Genomic DNA, 22,010 nt, shown 5'->3' with positions numbered 1-22,010 from the left:
TCCGTCCTTTCGCAGCCGGGAGCTCACCGAGCTCTGTGCCACACTGCTGTCACATGAGAGGCGATTCCGATTCCGATATATATATATATATATATATACATATATATATATATACATATATATATATATATATATATACTCACTGGGGTTTACATTTATAATTACCCAGGGTGACCAATCACGAGTGATTTTGCTTGTTTATGAGTAGTGGTTTCATCCAATACTGAGTGAGGATATTCAAGCCAGCCCACACATTCTCCGGCAAGGCGTGGTTTTGCTGCTATTCATATGCAAATTCGAGCCGTTCGCACCTCCGGGAGCTCCACATACGTCATGGTTCGTTTCCGACAATTTTCGGCACAGACGAACGCCACATTCACAGCCTGTAAATTGTCGTTAACTGCCGAAAATTAGGGAGATTTCCGGGCGTTTACGGGGCCGAAAATCCCACTTTTCATGCAGTGGTACTTTTAATGACTTCAGAACTACTAATTCGGGGCTGTATTAGTGAAAATTATAATAATAATATAAAGCTGTTTTCGAACCTAGAGGCTTCTCCACTCGCACACGCACACAAACACACACACACGGTGACAGATGGTGGGTCTGTGTGCCGCTCCGAAGCAGCCATGAATTAGTTACAAAATGACAAAAATGTCGTTGATGACTGACTGTACGGTGAGTTGAAGATTATCAGAAACATCTAGTTTGTTATTGTATATTCACAAAAAATCTGATTTCATGTAAAACCGTTGGCATAAATAAATCCAGTGTTAGAGAAAGGAAATATTTTACCGTCATCTTCCACCGCAGTCCTTGACTTTAACTAGCATGTTGGATATTTAGCTTGATAATTAGCTAGAGGATTAAAATGGTCACTTCGATCAGAGTCCTGCACGGGTCTTATTTTGCAAACCCATACCCGCCCGAACCCGCCATACTTTAAACCGCATCTGACCCGTTTTCCTACAGTAGCACAAATTACATTCCGCACCCGAGCCGACCCGGTATAAATTGATACTGACGCCCGAAGGAAAATTGGACAGACGCAATTTTTAAAAATGAAAGTAAGCCAGCGTGGACTCTGACTTAGATAACTCCTCTCTTGAAACAAATAATAAGATTAGTATTTCTTTACAATAGTAGACGAATCTTCATTCCAAGCCCATGCAGGGGAGTTCATGATGGCTGTGTGAGAGCATTATAACCAGAGAAAAAAACTATGACTATGACATAAGTATAAATACTACAGTATGATGACCCAAACTGCTGATGATGGCGCCAGATGAAACATCAGAGGATCAGCAAAGTTAATACAGTTCATCCTGAGAGGAACATGAATGTTGGAACCCACTGCTTCTAAACCTACATGAACTGCCATCACCTACTTACACCCCTTTGACTCTGTGCTGGTTTTTATTTGGAGTGGGCTGTTGGTGTGGAAACCACACATGGAGTTTGATTAAATAAAACAGTGTCTTACTTTGTGTCTGAGGGTCCAGGTTCATTACTGAAGTCTAGAGGAGGAGTTCTGGACCGGTCACTCTTCAGAGACACACAGCTGGATCCTGGAGATTCTGATCTGTCCTCCTCTTCCTCCACACGAACACTCATCTTCTGATCTGAAGTCAGTCTGAGAGGTGAAACAGTGACACTGACTGTGAGCTCAGGACAAGAATCAGGAAACAAGACAAACCAGTTTGTACAAGAGTGCGATGCAGGACTAAGAGAACAGAAAATAACACACACACACACATACACACTCAAACACATACACACACACACGCACGCACACACACACACACAAACACACACACACACAGTGTAATAAAGCACCTGGTCAGGTTTCTTTCCCTCTGGGCTCCTTTTCTTTAGTTACAGTAGTTTAATGTGTTTTATTCAGCCAATCAGGACTTTGTGTTCACAGAAGAATCAAACTGTCGACTTCATTCTCACATTTCTTTCCTCAACAGTCCACAGAGACAAACTGACTCAGACACTCGGACACTAAAAGAAGAAAAGTGTTGTTTTAACACTCACCAGCCTCAGACTGCAGTTTGTCTCCTCAGACTTCTTTCTGCTACGTTGAGTCAAAATGGAGTGAACAGCTGACTGAGCGCTTTCACTTTCATGTTCTCTGTTATCATGAGCCTGTATCACAGAGTCAGTGTGGCCCCTCCCCTCTGTGTGTGTGTGTGTGTGTTGTGGGAGAAAAACACTCTTGCCTTCCAAGATCAGATGTCGTACACACCCTGTATAAAAGTAAGGGCTGTTAAGGTTTGGATGAGAGCATAGTGACGTCTGATCTATGAGTTTATGTCTCTTATGATCTTTGTAAACTTAGCAGCTGCTGTAGAAATGTCTACAAAACGGATCTCTGACAAACCAAGGCTGTTGTTCATGTAAACTTGTAGGATGGCTCTCGAACTATCTGGCAGGCTTACTGGCTTCTATGCACTTTTCTTTCTATTCCTCACTTAGTCAGAGATGAGAAGCTCTGCAGTAACGTTCTACTTATTTGTTGTAACAGATCACCATGTGTGTGAAGGCTGCTGTAGATATCATCTGAACATTGGGGGGGTTCATGAGGATTAACTTGACAATGCTCTGTGCATCTAGTTGTGCTGTTATTGTGTGACTCCATGATCTTGTTTGGATAAACTATTTAAACATAAGTCATCAGTGTCTCTGAGTTTTCTTCATCTTTCCTGAATGTTCAAGCAAATCAAAACTCTGTGTGTGTGTGTGTGTGTGTGTGTGTGTGTGTGTGTGTGTGTTGCTTTACTGGCCTCTCTAATGGAATTGAAATGATTTTTAATTATTGGTTTCACACATTTTTAGAGGTAAATATTGTACTTTTTTCTCCATTACATATATTGCACAACATTAGTTACTTCCGAAATCTGATTGTGAATGCAAAATATCAATAAACTATCAAAATATCACATGTTACTAGAGATTGAAGTATTAAAAATGAGCTCCACCTTCAGTTGTTACAATAACAGATGAATGCACTTATACTGCAGTCAAATTCTGAGGCTGCTGTGTGTCTTTAGTTCTGCAGGTATTTGGTCATAAAGTGTGCAATACAGGGTTCAGGGTCATGGTTGACACCTTGGCTGCACTTCATTGGTTCACAGTAACAATATTCGTTTTTGCTGCTTCCTATCACAGTGGCTGCTGGCATCATCACCTTGCAGGGCATTGAAAAGTAAACTTTGAACAACATATGAAACAAAGCGGGAGTCCATTTGAGACATTGGAATGCTGAAATCTGACAGATTGTATCTTAAAATCAAGTTGAACTAATAATGATTACATTTAATTTTTGACCAAATTAAATCAGAGAAAATCCTCACATCATCAGTTCAGTTTGAGGGAAAACACAGATACGGTGACACCTGCTGGCAGAAAGCAGCTCCAGCAGGAGCTCCAAAACATTAATGCTACTGATCTGGGCCCGTATTCACAAAGAATCTTAAGGCTAAAAGTAGCTCCTAACCGGCGAATTTAGGAGCAACTCCTAAAAATAATGGGCGTGTCAGTCGTAACTTTAGGACTCCTAATTTTTGAAATAAGAGTTTTCACAAAACATTTTAAGCCTAAAAGTAGCACCTAAGTCTGGAAGACCTTAGAAGTAGTCCAGAGGACTCCTAACTCACTAAGACCTGGTAACAGCCAAATGTTTTGGAGACGCTAAATAACAGGGAATTATTAAAACGATGTTGGATGGACCGCGAAGGGATTGAAGTTGTGGTTGAGTTGGTGAGAGACGCAATAACGTCCCAACCAACCGAAACAACCCAATAACGCCAGAGTTCAAATGTTTGGCAACACTCCGGTATTTGGCTACGGGGAAAATGCAGCTCTTCGTACGGGACTAGTATTACCTGGGGACCTCAAGTGATTTAGAAATTATCCCACCACGTCCGTGTTTCGTGCGGCGCATTCACACAGGATAAGCGAAGTCTTGTGTTTTTACTCGAATTTACTGACATTATCCCTCGGGTCGATCGCACCGGAGCCCTTGTTGGAGCAGCACAACGGTTAGATATGGATATTTTTAAGATAATAACTGGTGAGCCTGTTGAAAGATGGAATAATGTTCCTTACTGCATGTTGCCATGCATGTAATCCATCTAATCATCTTTTGAGATTTCGCTCTTCTGATGAGCCTCCTGAATTTGCACCCAAAATGCTGTCAAAACTTTCATTTATAATTCCCAACGCAGCCTCCATAATTCTCGACCGGGAAAAAGGCAGAAAAAAGGTGTGGAAAACACAAAAAACCTTAAGAAAAACAAAAAACGACCCCAAATCACAGAGATGCCGATTCGCACGGGACTAATAATATCACATGACCTCTGTGTTTGGTGAAATATATTACGGACATGGCAGATTCGCACGGGATTAAGATCACAGACGACCTCCGCAATTATTACAAATTACAGGAGGTCCCCAGATTATACTAGTCCCGTGCGAATAGGGCTTTTGTCAATCGGAAAAAGTTGCATTCCATCAATACACAAATTGTCTTTGACGCATGTTACAATATGCTGGACATTGTTGCGAAATGGCCCGGATCAACACACGATTCCCGAATTTTAATGGAGAGGGGGCACTTAATTCTCCTCATAAATACATTTCTTTATCCAATATCTTTTCATAGGCTTTGTCATGGGCTTGTAGGCAACTTCCTTATTTTCACTTCATGCATTGTGTAGCCTAAATGACTTTTCAATGGGCTGCCCTGTCACACAACAACCAATCACTGTTGTCACCGCTTCTAAGTGCGTCCTTATAAAATGACGTCATCCATAGCAACAGAGAGTTACTTCTAGTTTAGGAGTTTACTGTTTTCATAACTAAAAGTAGGTCTCAGTGGCTTTGTGAATTACTTTTAAGAAACGACTCCTACATAAAAACTTTAAGTCCGATTTAGGAGTACTCCTAACGTTAAGATAAAAGTCTTTGTGAATACGGGCCCAGAACTGCTTCACCACGGACTTCAGAAGCTCCACAGGTCGACTTACAGTGTTGTGCCTGAACGTGTTCAATGAACGATCGTTCATGAACTCGTTCATATTTTGGGCGAACGTGAACTGAACGTACTGTATTTCTGCCTGATGAACGTTATTGTGAACGCGTTCATTCTGGCGTTTGTGAATGGCGCGTTCTCACAGTTTAACTGCGTTCAAGACAGTGCCAGTTTTCCATCGAGCCTTCCAGGCTCAAACCGGCTCAAACACACCGTGAACAGGCTCAATATGTAGCGGAAAAACACCCAATCTGGCTGTTGTGTATAAAAAGGACGCTGGACGAGAGGTTTGTGCAACTCGCTTTACTTTCGATCAAAACGAAACTTAACTATTTCAGACAGAAACAGCTGCATACTAAACATGCAGTGAGGCATTACCAAATGAACACAGATGAATTCGTCGTGAACGGACAGAACACTGGCAACACCAGCCACCACAGAGTCGCACCGCGCATGCGTCATCAATGTGCTGAGCATGGAGGCAAAAACAAATGAAGGCTTCACATCTGTTTTTTTGTTTTGATATATCTAAAAAGTTTTGGAGTGATGTTGAATCTCATTTTTTTGATGCTGCTAACTCTGTCCATTCTCTTACCCTTAAACATGTTATTTGCTGTTAACCCAGAAGTTAATGCTCTTGAACACATGATGAACTTTGTTATCCTATGCAAAATGTTTTATTCACAAACAAAAATTTGCAAAATCACTACCTAAATCTGCTCCTTTTCTCTTGGAACTGAGCTCTTTTCTTAAATCTCTGATTTTGTTAAATAACAAAAAAAGTAATACCTTACTGAGTCATTATGAAATGTTTTTCCCTGAAGCCACTGTCTGAACTATCTATTTATTTATTATTTTATTTTTCCCTTCCTTCTTCTTTTTTTTTTTAATTATTTATTTATTTACTTGTTTATGTATTTTATTTCTAATTTGAACTCTATCCTGTGCCATAAACCTGAAACGGCACATTGAACTAAAGCACCCGGCGAGCCTTTCAAGGTATGTGCAAGTGAATGAAAAGAATCAAAAGACACGGCAACGGCGAGCCAAAACAGATCCTCTACCACCCAAATTGCATTAACAGCGTACAGTAGCGGCTCCGTTGTCTTCATCTCCCAGCCTCAGCTGGACAACCTGGTTTTGCAGAATATTGTCGAATAGTTGCAGTTTCAGTGTTAAAACTGAAAACTGAAAAATAATAGCTTGCATCAACATATTGAAAAAAAAAAAAGAAGTATGAACTAGTTCATTTTTGGAACTGTGAACTTAGTTCAAAATGTTGAATTATGAACTATGAACTGAACTAGTTAATTTTAAAATTTGTGAACTGAACTTTGAACTAGTTCGTGTAGAAAGTGAACTTTCCCAACACTGTCGACCTCAGGGTCGCACATCCAAGCAGATCCACTGTATGTGACACTTTGATTTCAAAACAAGAAGCCTGCAACATAAAGACAGTCGATGAAAAAAAGTAAATCCTTCTGTTCACTAAGTGCACGCTGTCATTTAATGTACAAAGTCATGTAAAGTAGAGCGTCATGTTGAGTCGTTACCAACTTATTGATGCTCCATTATCTCGTGGCTATTATGACTCAGCATATCAAATTAATATTTGTTGAGGTACAGGAAATACAATTTTAATTTTATTGTGTTTTTATTGTGCACACTTCTAAATGTTTGTTTGGACTGGATGAACTTGTTTCTGTTCTTGGTTCTTGGATGGTGGACATGACATTGTGTGTGACAGTGGAGCTGATCTCAGAGCAGATCAGACTGCAGCACTGACAGTCATCACCAATTGTTGTGTTTGGTCTATCAGTCACTGCAAGATGAAGCTCTCCTTCTGCCCAGTCAGAGCCTCTCCTTCGACCAGCTGATGGTGCTGCTGCAATCTCTCTGGATCATCAGGACACAGCTGATCCTCTCAACACCTCCACCTTCCTCATCACTTAAACTCTGACAAAAAGAAGCAGAGAGACAGCAGAAGTGATAAATGAGTGTTTACAGAGACTCCCTCCATCAGCTGTCAGTCATTGATATAAAGACCAGCAGGACTTCAGTCCTGTTCAGACCACAAGTGGAGCGGCTGTGTAGTGTAGCCAGCCACCTTTCAGCTTCATGTTAACGTGTTGGAGTGAAGCTCACAGACCTGCAGACATTTTGTTTATCAAGTCTGTTTACTGCAGGTTTCACTGAAGGACACAGTGAAATAAACTGCTAAGAGTTCCTGAACGCATCATTACTGCAGAAACAGAGAGACATTCACTGCTCACTGTAATGATGATCAGTCACATCTGAATATTTCATCATGGTAAATATGGAGCATGTTATCAAATATTTGGACAAAACAAACAACGGATGGACGGATTAATATTAGGGCTGTCAAAGTTAATGCGTTAATAATGCGTTACCGCAACATCCTCTTAACGCCGTTAATTTTATAAACGCGTGATTAACGCTCGGTATTTAAAAAAAAAAGAAACAAGCATTGTATGATTTACGGCCGTCGATGGCACCTTCAGTCTTGATCCAGAGGGTGGCAGAAGAATAAGAAAGGGAATCAGAAAAAGAAGAAGAAGGGTTGGCGGTCTGGGAAAAACACGGTGGACTGAAAAACGAAAGCGAAAAAAGCAGACATCACCATGTTTTGATCCCATTTAGGGTTAGGGGATATTTTTTGAGCCTTTTATTTTCCTGCATGATTTGAAGTGATGAATAAACATTTTCATAAAGCAAGCATATTTGCCTAACCCTAACCCTTTCTTATGTTGTTAAAAGTATTAAGAACATGAAAAAAATACATTAAGGTACATTTAGAACAGAAAAAAATGTGCCGAAAAAATTGCGACTAATTTGCGATTAATCGCGAGTTAACTATGGACAAAATGCGATTAATCGCGATTAAAAAAATTAATCGTTTGACAGCCCTAATTACTATATAACATTAAAGTTCCTACATGTTCATATAAAGACTGACAGTAAAATATTAGCTGTGGTTTCTGGACTTCAGCAGAGGTTCTGTTCTGTAGACCAGTGGTCTCCAACCATTTTTTCACCACGGACCTGTTTCATCTAAGACATAATTTTACAGCCCCAGGGGGCACGCTTGATTACCGTGGAAATTAAATACAATTATACAACAAAGTGCATAAACTGTGTTCATAAAGTGTGTTCCTTTCTCCAGTCTACTCCGTAACTTACTAAGGTAACACTTTAAGGCCACTGTCATTTGCAGTCTCCAGCAGTTGTCCACTTGTCGTCCCCACAGCTGCAGTTCAGCCACTTTATCAGCCAACTTGAATACAGTTGTCCATCTCCCTCTTCTTCCGTCTCATCATTGGGCCTTTTCCTTTTTTCTTTGCAAAGCAGCTCTCCGAAGATGTTTGTTTTCCAATAATCTCAGCTATCTTGAGGGCGTATACCGTGACTGAAACAGGTACATGTCAAGCACGCCAAAAGGAACAGATGGATGTTGTTAAAAGAGAATCCGTTTTTCAAAATAAAACAACCGAGTATGATCGTCAATATAACGGAAATAAAATAACCAGTCCGAGGCCCGGTGATTGGGGACCACTGCTGTAGACAGACTACATGGTTACTAAATGTAATGATGGTTCTCTGAAATAAGAGCCACTGATTTGCAGGCTTCAGTCAGACTGACCTGAGAATTGTGAGATTGAAGATGAACTAATTAGTTCTTTAGTGTTGAAATGAGAGAACAAACACTTTGAGATCCTGAAGCCTGTCGCCATTCTCCTCTCACAGCTTCACTGAAGAAAACAAGGAAATACTACATCTTTAACTGTGTTCAGTACAATACTGCTGAAACCAGCATGGACTGACTCCAACCCTCTACTGACCTCAGAGTCTCCAGTCTACAGTGTGGACTCTCCTTCAGATTAGACAGCAGCTTCACTTCTGAATCATGCAGCCTGTTGTAGCTCAGGTCCAGCTCTCTTAGATGTGAAGGGTTGGACTTCAGAGCTGAGGCCAGAGAAGCACAGCTGATCTTTGACAAACTGCAGCCCCTCAATCTGAATAAAGAATAAATGATGTAAGTTAAGAAGACAATGCTCCTGCTTGAAGTCATTCATAGTGTTAAATAATCTTTTCGGAGAATGTAAAAGTTCCAGCTCCACCAGTGACTCCATCTTTACAAACTCATGTTGTGAAGCCAGACACAAATAAAAACCCACAGAAACCGAATTAAGATTCAACTCAAGATCACAAAGTTTCCAAAGATGACAAACATGTCAGGATGAATTTTGGAGAAATGTGAACAAAAGACATCTAAATTATTTATTTAAGGGTGGAGTTATCAAATCAAAGCATCTTCAGTTTAAGCCTTTAAGTCACCACAGCATCACATAGCTTCATAAAACTGTTATAAATAAATACAAATACTGAATATATCTGTTGTTGTCTGATTGGTGAAGTACAGATTATTTAATGTAGCATTTGTGTCATTTATATCATAATTCATTTAAAATCAGCAGGTGACATTTAATGTAAAGATCCAGAGTTTCAGAGGTTCACGGTGAATAATCTAGTGTTTATTTGTCTTGTTGTATGAAGGTTTTAAATGTGCAGCTCAAAATTGCTCTGTCACAGTCAATGGACTAAACCACAGAAGAAGAAAACAGAACTTAGCATTTGTAACTCAGTGTGGATCAGTGTTATGTCAGCCTGATGTCTGCAGTTTAGTGTCAACACAACTTTCACCTCATGTTAATCTGAGCACAAGCGTAAAAAATGTTGTCTGACCTCAGAGTCTCCAGTCTACAGTGTGGACTCTGCAGAAAATCACACAGCAGCTTCACTCCTGAATCCTGCAGCTTGTTTCCACTCAGGTCCAGCTGTCTCAGGTGGGATGGGTTTGACTTCAGAGCTGAGGCCAGAGAAGCACAGCTGATCTCTGACAAACTGCACTCCCACAATCTGAATAAAGAATAAATGATGGAGATAAACAGTAAATCAATTCATAATCACATCAGATGTGTTCAGATTTGAAATGTGCAGCTCAACATTACTATGTCCCAATCAATTAGCTGTTCTCTAAAAGTGACTTTGACATTCAGCCTTCTACAGACATTATCCAAACGTCAGCTCGGCATTCATGCACCTATTCACAACACAGATTAATAACAAGGGGCTGATCTCAGTCAAGTCTGTAACAATGATCATATCAAACATAATGTCACTTTCATTCACTTTCATAGTTTTTTTCATTCTCTTCTGTTTTTCCACAATCATTTTCATTTTACGAAAAAAATACTAAGACAGATGTTTTCTATAGAATTCGGAAATGTCCAAAGTTAAATAAAGGTCATCCTCCATCAACTTCATCACTGAAACACTAAATCACAAAATCACAAATATTGATTTAATTTCTCAGCACACTTAAGGATAAACCCTACAGTTTCCTCACTAACACCGGTCCAGTTTGAGTTCAAACTAAACTTTGAACCAAACTGTTCACACTGACAGACTTTAAAAAGAGTCATTGTAATTTGTGAAGAGAATTGAAGAGAATTTAAACCCTTTGTTATGGATTTAAACTTGGTGGATAAACACTGTACAAGAGCAAAACACATGAACTGACCTCAGAGTCTCCAGTCTACAGTTCAGACTCTGCAGCCCAGTTGACAGCAGCTTCACTCCTAAATCCTGCAGGTTGTTGTTACTAAGGTCCAGCTCTGTCAAATGGGAGGGGTTGGACTTAAGAGCTGAGGCCACGACTTCAGAGTGAGTCACTGAGAGTCCACAGCCCAAAAATCTGTAAATACAGGTAAGTAAATATAATGAAATGCAATTGAAATATAATAAAATCTGACTCAAGAAGCGTATGTGTTTGCATCACTGAGCACATTAACATGAGCGGCAGTAGCTCAGCTGTTCAGTTGGTCAGCCTGAGCTGGTCAGTCACTGATCACAAGGTTTGTAGTTTGAAACTTGAGCTCCTTCCGTCCACATGTCCACGTGTCCTTGAGCAACATAATTAACCTCAAATTAATGTTTTTGGACAAAAGTGTCACACATGAGTCGTGTAGATGTGGGACAAATACTTTGTTACTGTACTTCAGTACATGTTTCAAGTACCTGTGATTTACTTGAGTATTTCTTTGATTTTCCCTCTCTACATGTGAACACAAATATCTGAACCTTCTGCTCCTCCATTTTCAGAATAGGCTTGTTACCTTAGTTTGAATGCATTTGAGGGGAATTATGGATTATTTTTATTTGGCATTATTGCACGCCGACAAATCCTACTGATACTACCTTAACTTCAACAGTCTTTGAATAACATTACTATGACGTGAGCTTCAGTTAGCTTTGACCGCAAATGTCCCTTCAGAGGGACACTTTTTACTTTGATACTGAGTACATTTCTGATCCTATACTCTATTACTTTCACTAGAGTAAAGAAGTTGAATTAGTACTTCTACAATGTGTGAACTTCTCTTAACCTCTGGTTATGTGTTGATTTACAGCGTGCTGTGATTTGTGTTTGTTAAACTGTAACGTGATGTTTAATGAACTGTAAAATCACTGTAGGTTGTAACTGCTCTCATGTACTTAACTCATGTGCTTGTTTATATTTTGTGTGTCTTTGATGCATCTTATTTTGTCACTTCATCTGCTTTTAATCTCTTAAATTAATGTGATGACTCTGTTGTATTAATAGTATAATTAATACCAGCTGGAGTCTAACTGTTGAAAAGGATCATTTCTTCTCTGAGCTCAGTGATGATAAAAATCCTCCAGTGAACTGAACCTGCTGAGCTCTCCTTCACTGGCAGAATGAACATGGAGGTCGTCCCAGGAGCTGACTGTGTCATCAGCTCCTGTTTGAGGAACTCAGCTGCTAAACACACAAAGACTGTGGCTGCAGCTTAAATGAAGACCACAGTACAAATGTGTGCTGCTGTTTTCTCCTCATATATTTAGTTCATTCATTCATTCATTCTAGTTACACAAAACTTTGATAGTGTGGAAGTTTTATATTGTGCATGTCTCTAAAGTAGGGGTGGGAAAAGTATTTGATTCTTCGATGCATTGCAATTCTCTCTAGAATGATTATGTCTTGATGCAGATAAGTTAATAATCGGAATTTTAAAACTGAAATTTGTTCGCCCACTGCAACATTCAGTTCGCCTGCTGCAGAGCGCTATAGAAAGCGCCTGCTAATTCTCTGCTGTACACGCATATGCACCAAACATGTGCGAGTTGTGTATACAAATGTTTGAGCGGCAACAAAATTGCTGCAATGGCTAGCACCAAGCCTATAAGACCGGCACTGACCTCTTTGAAAGCTACTGTATGGCAGCATTTTGGGTTCCATGAAGTCGAGAGGAGAGTTAACAAGACCTTCACAGCTTGTAATGTGTGTGGAACTCAACTTAAATACTTCGGTAAAACACAACTAATTTGAGAAACCACCTTGAGATACCACCCAGAGTTGGGAGAGAAGCAGCGACGTGTTCCAGATGCCAGCCAGAGAACGATCGCGCAGGCGGTGGCACAGCTTCCACCGAACTCTGAGAGAGCAAAGCAGATTACCAAATCCATTGCAAGTATATTTGCATTGGATTTAAGACCGTATTCAGTTGTGGAGAACGTAGATTTTCGGGCGATGGTGTTCACTCTAGAGCCAAGATACAAAATACCATCTCTGCGTTACTTCACTGACAGAGCCATACCAACGCTCTACAGTAAAGCTAAAACAGAAGTTTAGGACACTTTGATGAAAGCGGGTGGGTAAGTAGCCATGTTTCAGTAAGAGAGCTGATACACAGTTCCATAATGTTTTGAAATGCAAGCTGCATTGACTATTGCATTGAAAGTTTATTTTTATTTAGGCTACAGTATACTGTTTTTCTCTCAGGGATATGCTCATTGCCTGTAACAGGAGGATTCTGTGTTCATAGAAAGTCATATCTATTTGTGACAAAGAAAAGCCTTTTCTTTAATAAAATATTAGAGAAGGTAATTAATCTGTTGATTTTCTTTAATGATCATCACAAAAGTAGGAAGTGATTAGCAAACTCAAGATGTAATTATTTGTTTTAAATCATGCATGGAAATGTACACAAAAAAATTTGTTGCATCGAGATGCATCAATAATTTTTTTAAACTTTAGGATCGAATCGTTGACCTCTGAATCAGAATCGAATCAAAACTAAACTAATTGAATCGTGAGGTGCCAAGAGATTTCCACCCCTCTAAAGTATTGATCTTTAATACTGAAGGCTTCAGCTTTATGTTGCTTTATAATGTGAATCACAACTGGACCTACCGAGCCTTTCTGCAGTTCCTCACAGCTGGAATCAGTCTCCGTTGTCCCTTCCATGATGTGTTGTACTTTTCCAGATCCAACTCATCAAGAACCTCCTCTGACATCTGCAGCATATAGGCCAGAGCTGAGCAGTGGATCTCAGAGAGTTCTTTCTCTGATCTGTTCTCTGACTTCAGGAACTCTTGGATCTCCTGATGGACTGAGTGGTCGTTCATCTCTGTCAGACAGTGGAAGATGTTGATGCTTCTGTCAGGAGAGATCTTATAACTGTTCATCTCCTTCAGGTTGTTTATGGCTCTCTGGATGATTTCTGGCCTGTTGTCTGTCTGACCCAGCAGGCTTCCTAAAAGTCTCTGGTTGGACTTCAAAGATAGGCCATGAAGGAAGCGAACAAACAGGTCCAGGTGGCCATTTTTACTCCTGAGGGATTTCTTCATGGCTCTACTGAGAAAGTCATCAAGGGATGAGTAGTTGTTGTCATCGTCCTCCTCTTCATTCACATCCTCCACCTCATGTCCTCCCAGGAAGTCCTCCACCACCTCTGTGTTCCTGTTGGTGTGACAGTGGAACATGTAGACTGCAGCCAGAAACTCCTGAACGCTCAGATGAACAAAGCAGTAGACTGTTTTCTGGAAGATCACACTCTCTCTTCTGAAGATCTCTGTACAAACTCCTGAGTACACCAAGGCCTCTGTGACATTAAGACCACAGCGCTCCAGGTCTTCTTGGTAGAACATGATGTTTCCTGTCTCCAGATGTTCAAACGCCAGCCTCCCCAGCTTCAGAAGAACTTCCCTGTCAGCCTCCGTCAGCTCCTGTGGACTCGTCTCACGTCCCTCATCGTACTTCTGCTTCTTCCTCTTTGTCTGAACCAGCAGGAAGTGTGAGTACATGTCAGTCAGGGTCTTGGGCAGCTCTCCTCTCTGGTCTGTAGTCAACATGTGGTCCAGAACTGTAGCAGTGATCCAGCAGAAGACTGGGATCAGACACATGATGTGGAGGCTCCTGGAGGTCTTGATGTGTGAGATGATTCTGCTGAATAGATCTTCATCACTGAACCTCCTCCTGAAGTACTCCTCCTTCTGGACGACAGTGAAGCCTCGTACTTCTGTTACCCTGTCGACACATGAAGGAGGGATGTGATTGGCTGCTGCAGGTCGGGAAGTGATCCAGACTAGAGCCGAGGGAAGCAGCTTCCCCTGGATGAGGTTTGTCAGCAGCACGCTGACTGATGACTTCTGTGTGACATCAGACACGACCTCATGGTTCTTGAAATCCAGTGAAAGTCTGCTTTCATCCAGGCCGTCAAAGATGAAGAGAAGTTTACAGACAGCGAGCTTCTCTGCTGTCACCTTCTGTAATGTTGGATGGAAAACATGGAGCAGCCTGAGAAGACTGTACTGCTCATCTCTGATCAGGTTCAGCTCCCTGAACGACAGCAGAACCAGCAGACTGACATCTTGGTTTTCGGAGCCCTCTGCCCAGTCCAGAGAGAACTTCTGCACCGAGAAGGTTTTTCCAACTCCAGCGACGCCGTTGGTCAGAACGACTCTGATGCGTCTCTGTTGGTCAGGTGAGGCTTTAAAGATGTCACAGCACTTGGTTGGAGTTTCACTAGAGGTCTCACCTGCCTCACCTCATGTTGGGTATTAACCTCTTCACTCTGTCCCTCTGTGATGTAGAGCTCAGTGTAGATCCTGCTGAGGAGGGTTCCACTTCCTGTTTCATCACTTCCTTCAGTCACACGTTCACATCTCCTCCTCAGACTGATCTTATGTTCATCTAAAACCTCCTGCAGACCAACATTTACTGAAAAGAGACAAAGTTTGAGACAAAACAAAGAAAATTTGACAATCTGGTGATTTTTTTCATCACCAATAACAAAGATCAATATATGAGTATATAAAGAAGTGAAGGTAATTAAGCCCAGTTTAGAGGAAGTATCAGAAATGTGTCTCTGGGCCTCTGACCGTGTGTCGGTGTTCATGTTTGACTGACAGCAGAGGAACAAAGCTCTGATGTGACTTCAGTTACAGTAGACAGTCAACTAGAATCAGAACCTTGTGGTTTCTGCCTCCACCGACCAGTCAAGTTACAGTTTACATCTCCGTCCGTCCACGCTCAGATAATATATGTGTCCACATGGATGAATGAGCTCATTGGAAGTTTAAATAAAAGTCATGAAAAGCAGTAGGATGTAAACACGTGTTCAGATGTTCAGTCTGACTTTGTACAGTCCAGCTTGGTCTGAGTCTTACCTCCACACTGGGGACAGGAGGAGTCTCCTGGTGAAGCAGACTGGACCCAGTCTGAGGTGATGCAGCGTCTGCAGAACCAGTGTCCACAGCTGGTAGAGACCGGATCCTTCAGGACGTCCTGACACCAAACACAGCAGGACGGCTGCTTCTTCTCAGAGTCAAGTCTCCTCTTCCTGTGGAGACATTTCTTAATAACTATAATGATTTGTTTGTTGTTATTTATACAAACTCAACACTTTCTGCAGCTTTTAAAGGATATTTTTTTCATCAAATTGCCTTTAAATGAATATAATCATGTGATATTTTCTCAACTCGTGTTTCATCTCATGTACATTTTTACCATTTACTTTCTGTTACTTTCAGAATCATATCAGAGACCTCACTGAGGCCAGCCACCGATCAGCCCAGCCAGCAGCTCTAGATGATGTATCTGAACACATCTGAAGCAGATTCAATCACATTTTAAATAGTTATAATATTTACAGCCACCTCAATGTCTCGAAAAACATATGAAGATGTTGTTGAAGTTTAAGTTCTGAAGTGAAGGTTCTCAGGTGTCAAATCAATTCCATGTTAGCTTCTGCACCAGTTGTGCATCATGAATATAAATCTTTCAGCAGAACATTTCATCTTCATCGTCAGTGCATCATCTTCATCAAGCCAGTTTACAGTAAAAACAGTGTCTTACGTTGTGTCTGAGGGTCCAGGTTCATTACTGAAAGCTAGTGGAGGATCTTTGGACCAGTCACTCTTCAGAGACACACAGCTGGATCCTGGAGACTCTGCTCTCTGTCTGTTGGACTGAACTCTGCAAACACCAACATGTTTTAATTCATCTCACATGAATCTTTGATAAATTCTCTGATGAAAGTCATTTATGAAGCTCTAAATACACAAACTGCTGCTCCTGTTGATGATCAGGAGGTTTAAAGTTTGGATCAGTCCTCTTGGATTAGATTACATCTTTTCTATGTGACTGACAGCTGTCACAGTATTTCTTCCATCCTGAAGCCTGATGTTACCCTACGGCTGGTAAATGGCAAAACTTTACCAGCATACACTGAACGAGTCAGAATCAGTTATCTTACTTTGTGTCTGAGGGTCCAGGTTCATTACTGAATCTTGGAGGAAGAAGCTCTTTGGACCAGTCACTCTTCAGAGACACACAGCTGGATCCTGGAGATTCTGATCTGTCCTCCTCTTCCTCCACACAAACACTCATCCTCCCGCTGAAGTCAGTCTGAGAGGTGAAACAGGGACACTGACTGTGAGCTCAGGACAAGTTGGTACAAGAGTCTGAAGCAGGACTGAAAGAACAGAAAGTAACACACGCACATGCACGTGCAAGCCCTCTGAGCTCCTTTTCTTTAGTCACGGTAGTTTAATGTGTTTATTCAGCCAATAAGGACATTGCGTTCACTGAAGAATCAAACTGTCGACTTCCTTCTCACATTTCTTTCCTCGACAGTCCACAGAGACAAACTGACTCAGACACTCGGACAGTAAAAGAAGAAAAGTGTTGTTTTAACACTCACCAGCCTCAGACTGCAGTTTGTCTCCTCTGTCTTCCTTCTGCTCTGTCAACTCAAAAAGCACTCTGACCTAAGAAAAATACCCGTATCACAGTCACTGTGGCTCCTCCCCTCTCCATTTACAGGAAATCAGTTGATCTGTGTGTGTTGCTGTGTATAAGTGTCTCTCTTTGCTTCAACAGACTGAATTCAAATGAGTTCTCTATGTTGATTTCACACATTTCAGAGGAAAATAGTCCTTTTTACCCCACCTCACTAACTGAACATAGTTACTTTGATAAAATAAAATAAAAGTGATAAATGATGATGCAATATTGGAGATTAAAGCATTTAAAATGAGCTCTAATTACAAAGCTAATTATGCCCGGAGGATGTGTGTCTCAGTTCACGTGGCTTTCTTCTCTTTGGATTCTCTTAAATCTGCACATCTTTGGGCCTCCGATTTTCATTTGCCTAACATTAGATGAAATGCTAAGCTCACGTCTACCATGACAGTAAAAAAAATAACAAACTAGTAAATTCTAACATAATTTCTCCAAATAGTTAATTAGTCATTGCTTAAGCCTTGTTATCAGCTGACAGGAGGTGTTTAATCAATTTAAACAGCGTGAAGTTAGCTGGCTAACACAAAGCAATGATAACTGGTGAATTTAATTAATTCCAGAGAGTACAACTAAAAGTTTAACAGCTTAATAACGAATACTTCCAGATATGACATCATGCTGAGACATAAGTATCTTAAAAACACTTCAGTAAACTGAGTCAAAAGTTTTTAACATGTTTCCCACCAGTTAATGATAATTAATGAATAGTTGACTCACTTGCTGTGTCCCAATTCAGGGTCTGCACACTTCGAGTGCACATTTGAAGTGCAATTACGTCACTATGTCGCGGCGAAGGGTGTCCCAATTCAAAGTGTTCTCATAATGCACCCCACGAATGCGCACTCCTTTTACCTGTTATTGGAGTGTGCACCTCTACTACCCTTCGTGGTCTCACATATCCCAAGATTCATTGCGCGCCCGAAGAGAAGAAATAAATAAATAACCTCAAGTGTTGCAGATCTCGTATTTAAATGTAAGTATTGGGTCTATACTTGGTTTTTACTCCTTTGAACATCCAACCCAGATATGTTAAACTTCAAAGAAAAATACGTTGGTAATGCTCAGCTTGATGCCTTTGGAAGTAAAGCCTCAAAAGCCTTCACTTTCAAACGTTAGAGGGTGACTTATATCTTATTGTGACTGTGGAGATGTTAGAGACTCGTTTTACATAAATGGACTAAGATGAACAGATTCAGATCAGGCTGTGATCCCTGCTTTATTCCCAGACTGTAACACTGTAAAGTCTAGTTAAACGTTTGAATGAAGAGCTAAATTTATAATTATCCTTATGATGATTGTGTATATATATATATATATGTGTATGTATGTGTATATATATATATATATATATATATATATATATATATATATATATATATATGTGTATATATATGTATATATATATATACATATATATATACACATACATACATATATAAATAATCATCATCATCATCTGCATCATAAGGATAATCATAAACTTTGCTCATATATATATTATTTTGTTTTTTTGCTGTATTATAACTTTTGTCTGTTGACACAAAACGTCTTTTACATTTCATTGTGTTTTAGGGAGCAAACAGAGAGGAGGAAGAGGAGGGAGGATGAAGGAGGACATGAGGCTGCAGAGAGGATGGAGGGGCTCTTCTCTGCTCCAGAGGACAATCCTGACATTATTTCTGTTGTTATTTACTTAATGTACGAGTTATTCTTAAATTATTTGTTCATAATTGTTCATTTTATGTAATTCATGAAATAGAATATTGTTGTTACACGTTGTCTATTCCATTCAGTATTTACAATTTAAGTACAATTTATGACAGTAAACAGCATCAAGTGCTCCTTTCCAGGGACAACAAGGGATTGAATGTTTTCTTTTATTATTAAGGTCTTAACATTTACAACTGTTTACAAAATTACAGCATAAATAACTATTTACAGATTATTGTTCACTATTAACAAAAACAATTATGATTAAAAACAATATTAAAACAGTTAGAAATGATGTACAGTAACAGGCTGAGCAGGAGTCCCTGCAGTGCTGCTGCGCTGGATGGTGTCAGTGGGACATCATCTGGGTCGGTACTCAGGGTGTTTGGGGGTCCAGTCTCCTCTGTCCACCACATCGTCCATCAACTGGGTCTGCAGTTCTGACTCCATCCATGGCTGCCAGGTCATTAAGAATGTTTTAAGAAAGAGGTAATATTAATAATGATAATAATAATAATAATAATAATAATAATAATAATAATAATAATTCATTACAACAAACAAAACTATCTAACAGACATTTTAAATAAGAATAATGCCTTTAAAAAAATAAAAATAATAATATCGGTATGTTAATAACCCCAAACTGTTAGCTAGCTAATAATGATAATATTGATAACATTACTGTGGGTTCAATAACAGGTTTACCTCTCCACGGTCCTCTCAGCCGGAGATAAACCAGAGCTGCTTCTCCTCTTCCTCCACAAGCAGGAGGATTAAAAAGGAAATCAGGAATTCCTGAAGCTCAAACAGATCTGACAGTCAAACTTTACTCTTCTTGTCACTTTCACGGACCTGGGCTGCAGAAATAGTGACGTACTGATAGGGGCAGGAACATCTGGTGACGCAACCAGGAAATGCTTCGAAGGGTAGATCGTCCCATTTAACAAAGGTTGACGCGGCCTGCAGGGCGCACCGAGGTACACTCATTCAGTGAGACCACAAAGAACGGGTCCTTGAAGTGTGCAGACCCTGAATTGGGACACAGCTACTGACTCACTTCTTCCTCGCCAGCAGTAAACAAACGCCGCCATGACAGCAGGCGGGCTCACTGAGGAATTGGAACAGATCCGGCTCTCCTATTGGACGAGCAAACGGCTGGAACGTTCGATCCTCAAAATTGAATCAAATCGAGCCGCCTGATTGGCTGAGCTCTCTGGGACGCGGGACATCACGGTGGAACAACTGGAGAAGAGCTCCGGTGTGCAGAGCGGCAGGTCACTGGTTCGAATCTCGGTCGTGGCAAAGATGGATAGAACAAAGTACAAGTACATAAAAATAAAAATGTGATCATGTTGTTGTTTTATTAAACGTGTTTACATGTCAATAGTTTAAAATACATCAGAAATAATAAAGCTTCCAAACAAGGTGCAGTTTGAAGAAAGTTTCTTATTTTGCACAAACATGACTTTAAAGGCCAAATAAAAATGTTGTTATCCAGGAGGTTATATAGTCACATAAATACTGTCAATAGATAATAAATAACTATACAAATATTTAAAATTCTCCCAAGACACCTGAACGTCCTCTCTGAGGTGAAACCTCACTGTGTTGTAAATATTAATATTAACTGATCTCAAATGTAGAATGAATCTACAAGAAAAAAACAGTGAGGGCGTTTCTCTAGACATGATATGAGCAAATAACCATCAGAAATTAATGAATGTGTTCATAAAAAAAAACTGTCAGATTACACTTCACGTCTCTGTTATAATGTAAACGTGTCATATTACAGAAGGTTTCTCAACATTTAAGATTTCATCTGAGGAAAGGAAATGTTTCAGACCAGAAATACGACTTTACTCCTGACAGTCTGTCTACTCACGACTGTTGTCTCCCACACAATAAATCAGAACTGCCTTTGAACACAGACATGAGTTCAGTTACATCACAGGATGTTTTAGACATTTAACATTTCAGATTTCACCTGAAGTCTGACACCAGAAACTCGACTTCACCTCTGAAAACAGGCTCCAGATCCTCCTCCAGACTCCTTTCACCGACACAAAACAACAACACAGAGTCCAGTAAAGTTCTAAACTGTCTTGAATAAAGTTAAACTGTGAGAACGCGCCGTTCACAAACGCCAGAATGAACGCGTTCACAATAACGTTCATCAGGAAGAAATACAGTACGTTCAGATCACGTTCGGCCAAAATATGAACGAGTTCATGAACAATCGTTCATTGAACGCGTTCAGGCACAACACTGGCCAGCGATATCACCTCCCAAATCCTTTGTGCGTATGCAACAGTAAAGACGCTATAAACAATGACAGATAGCTGGGAACAGGCAGTTGAGGCCAGGAACAATTTGTTTTCTTCAACAGGGTGACGTCTTCAGGAATCATGGTTCGTGTGCCAAGAAACTGGGACGAGTTTGTGCAACATCGATGGGAGGGCTAAAGTCTAAACCACGGTTTCTCCCCACCTTTTTTACTTGATTGTCCAATAACAGTATTCATCCTATCTATATGATTGACCAATGACAATTCAACACATACAGTGTGACAGCAATATATAATGAAATTATATTCTGTCTCTTTTTCTGGGCGACTGGTTGCTTGGCTTTTGCTGCCTCCGATTTTTCAAACAGAGAAAGACCTTGATCAAGCTTTTTTGCTTTTGCTTAATGATACAATTCTTCTTATAAATAGTTAACAGTACATTGTAGTCTGTCTTCTCTATTGGTCTGTCTACTTTCACCTCTCAAACAAACGAACACGCCTGACACTTTCCATTCTCGCCTCGGCCTCCCTCTGCAGCTGCATGTCCTCCCTCCTCCTCTTCCTCCTCGGCCCTGGCTCTCCTCCTCCTCCTGGTCACTTGGCCCTGGTGTGTCCTCAGGGATGGAGGCAGTTAGGACAGGGGGGGCAGTGGAAGGCCTCTGTCCTAACACCTCATCCACGAGGACAAACCAGGACCCAGTAGCAGCGCTGGGCCTCCCGCTGACCCTCTCCTGTCCCTGGATATTAGCGACACTAAAGGAGTGGAAATCAATCACATCAGCAAT

At 40.5% G+C, this 22,010-nt stretch overlaps 1 long non-coding RNA gene and 1 pseudogene across 1 annotated transcript; both read right to left on the bottom strand.

Annotated features, from left to right (window-relative positions):
• Nucleotides 1–16,869, bottom strand: part of LOC115597258 (NACHT, LRR and PYD domains-containing protein 12-like) — a 56,810-nt pseudogene extending 39,941 nt beyond the window's left edge.
• Nucleotides 6,528–8,839, bottom strand: LOC115597259 (uncharacterized). The gene is made up of 2 exons (XR_003987053.1): nucleotides 8,240–8,839; nucleotides 6,528–6,994 (listed from the first exon to the last, which is right to left on the bottom strand). It is a non-coding gene; the product is annotated as an uncharacterized LOC115597259 (long non-coding RNA).
• Nucleotides 16,870–22,010: the final 5,141 nt, after the last annotated feature.

Source organism: Sparus aurata, chromosome 16 (genome assembly GCF_900880675.1).
Source record: "Sparus aurata chromosome 16, fSpaAur1.1, whole genome shotgun sequence".
NCBI lineage: Eukaryota > Metazoa > Chordata > Actinopteri > Spariformes > Sparidae > Sparus > Sparus aurata.
The sequence above is the reverse complement of the archived record's forward strand: the minus strand, read 5'-3'. Positions and strand labels throughout refer to the sequence as shown.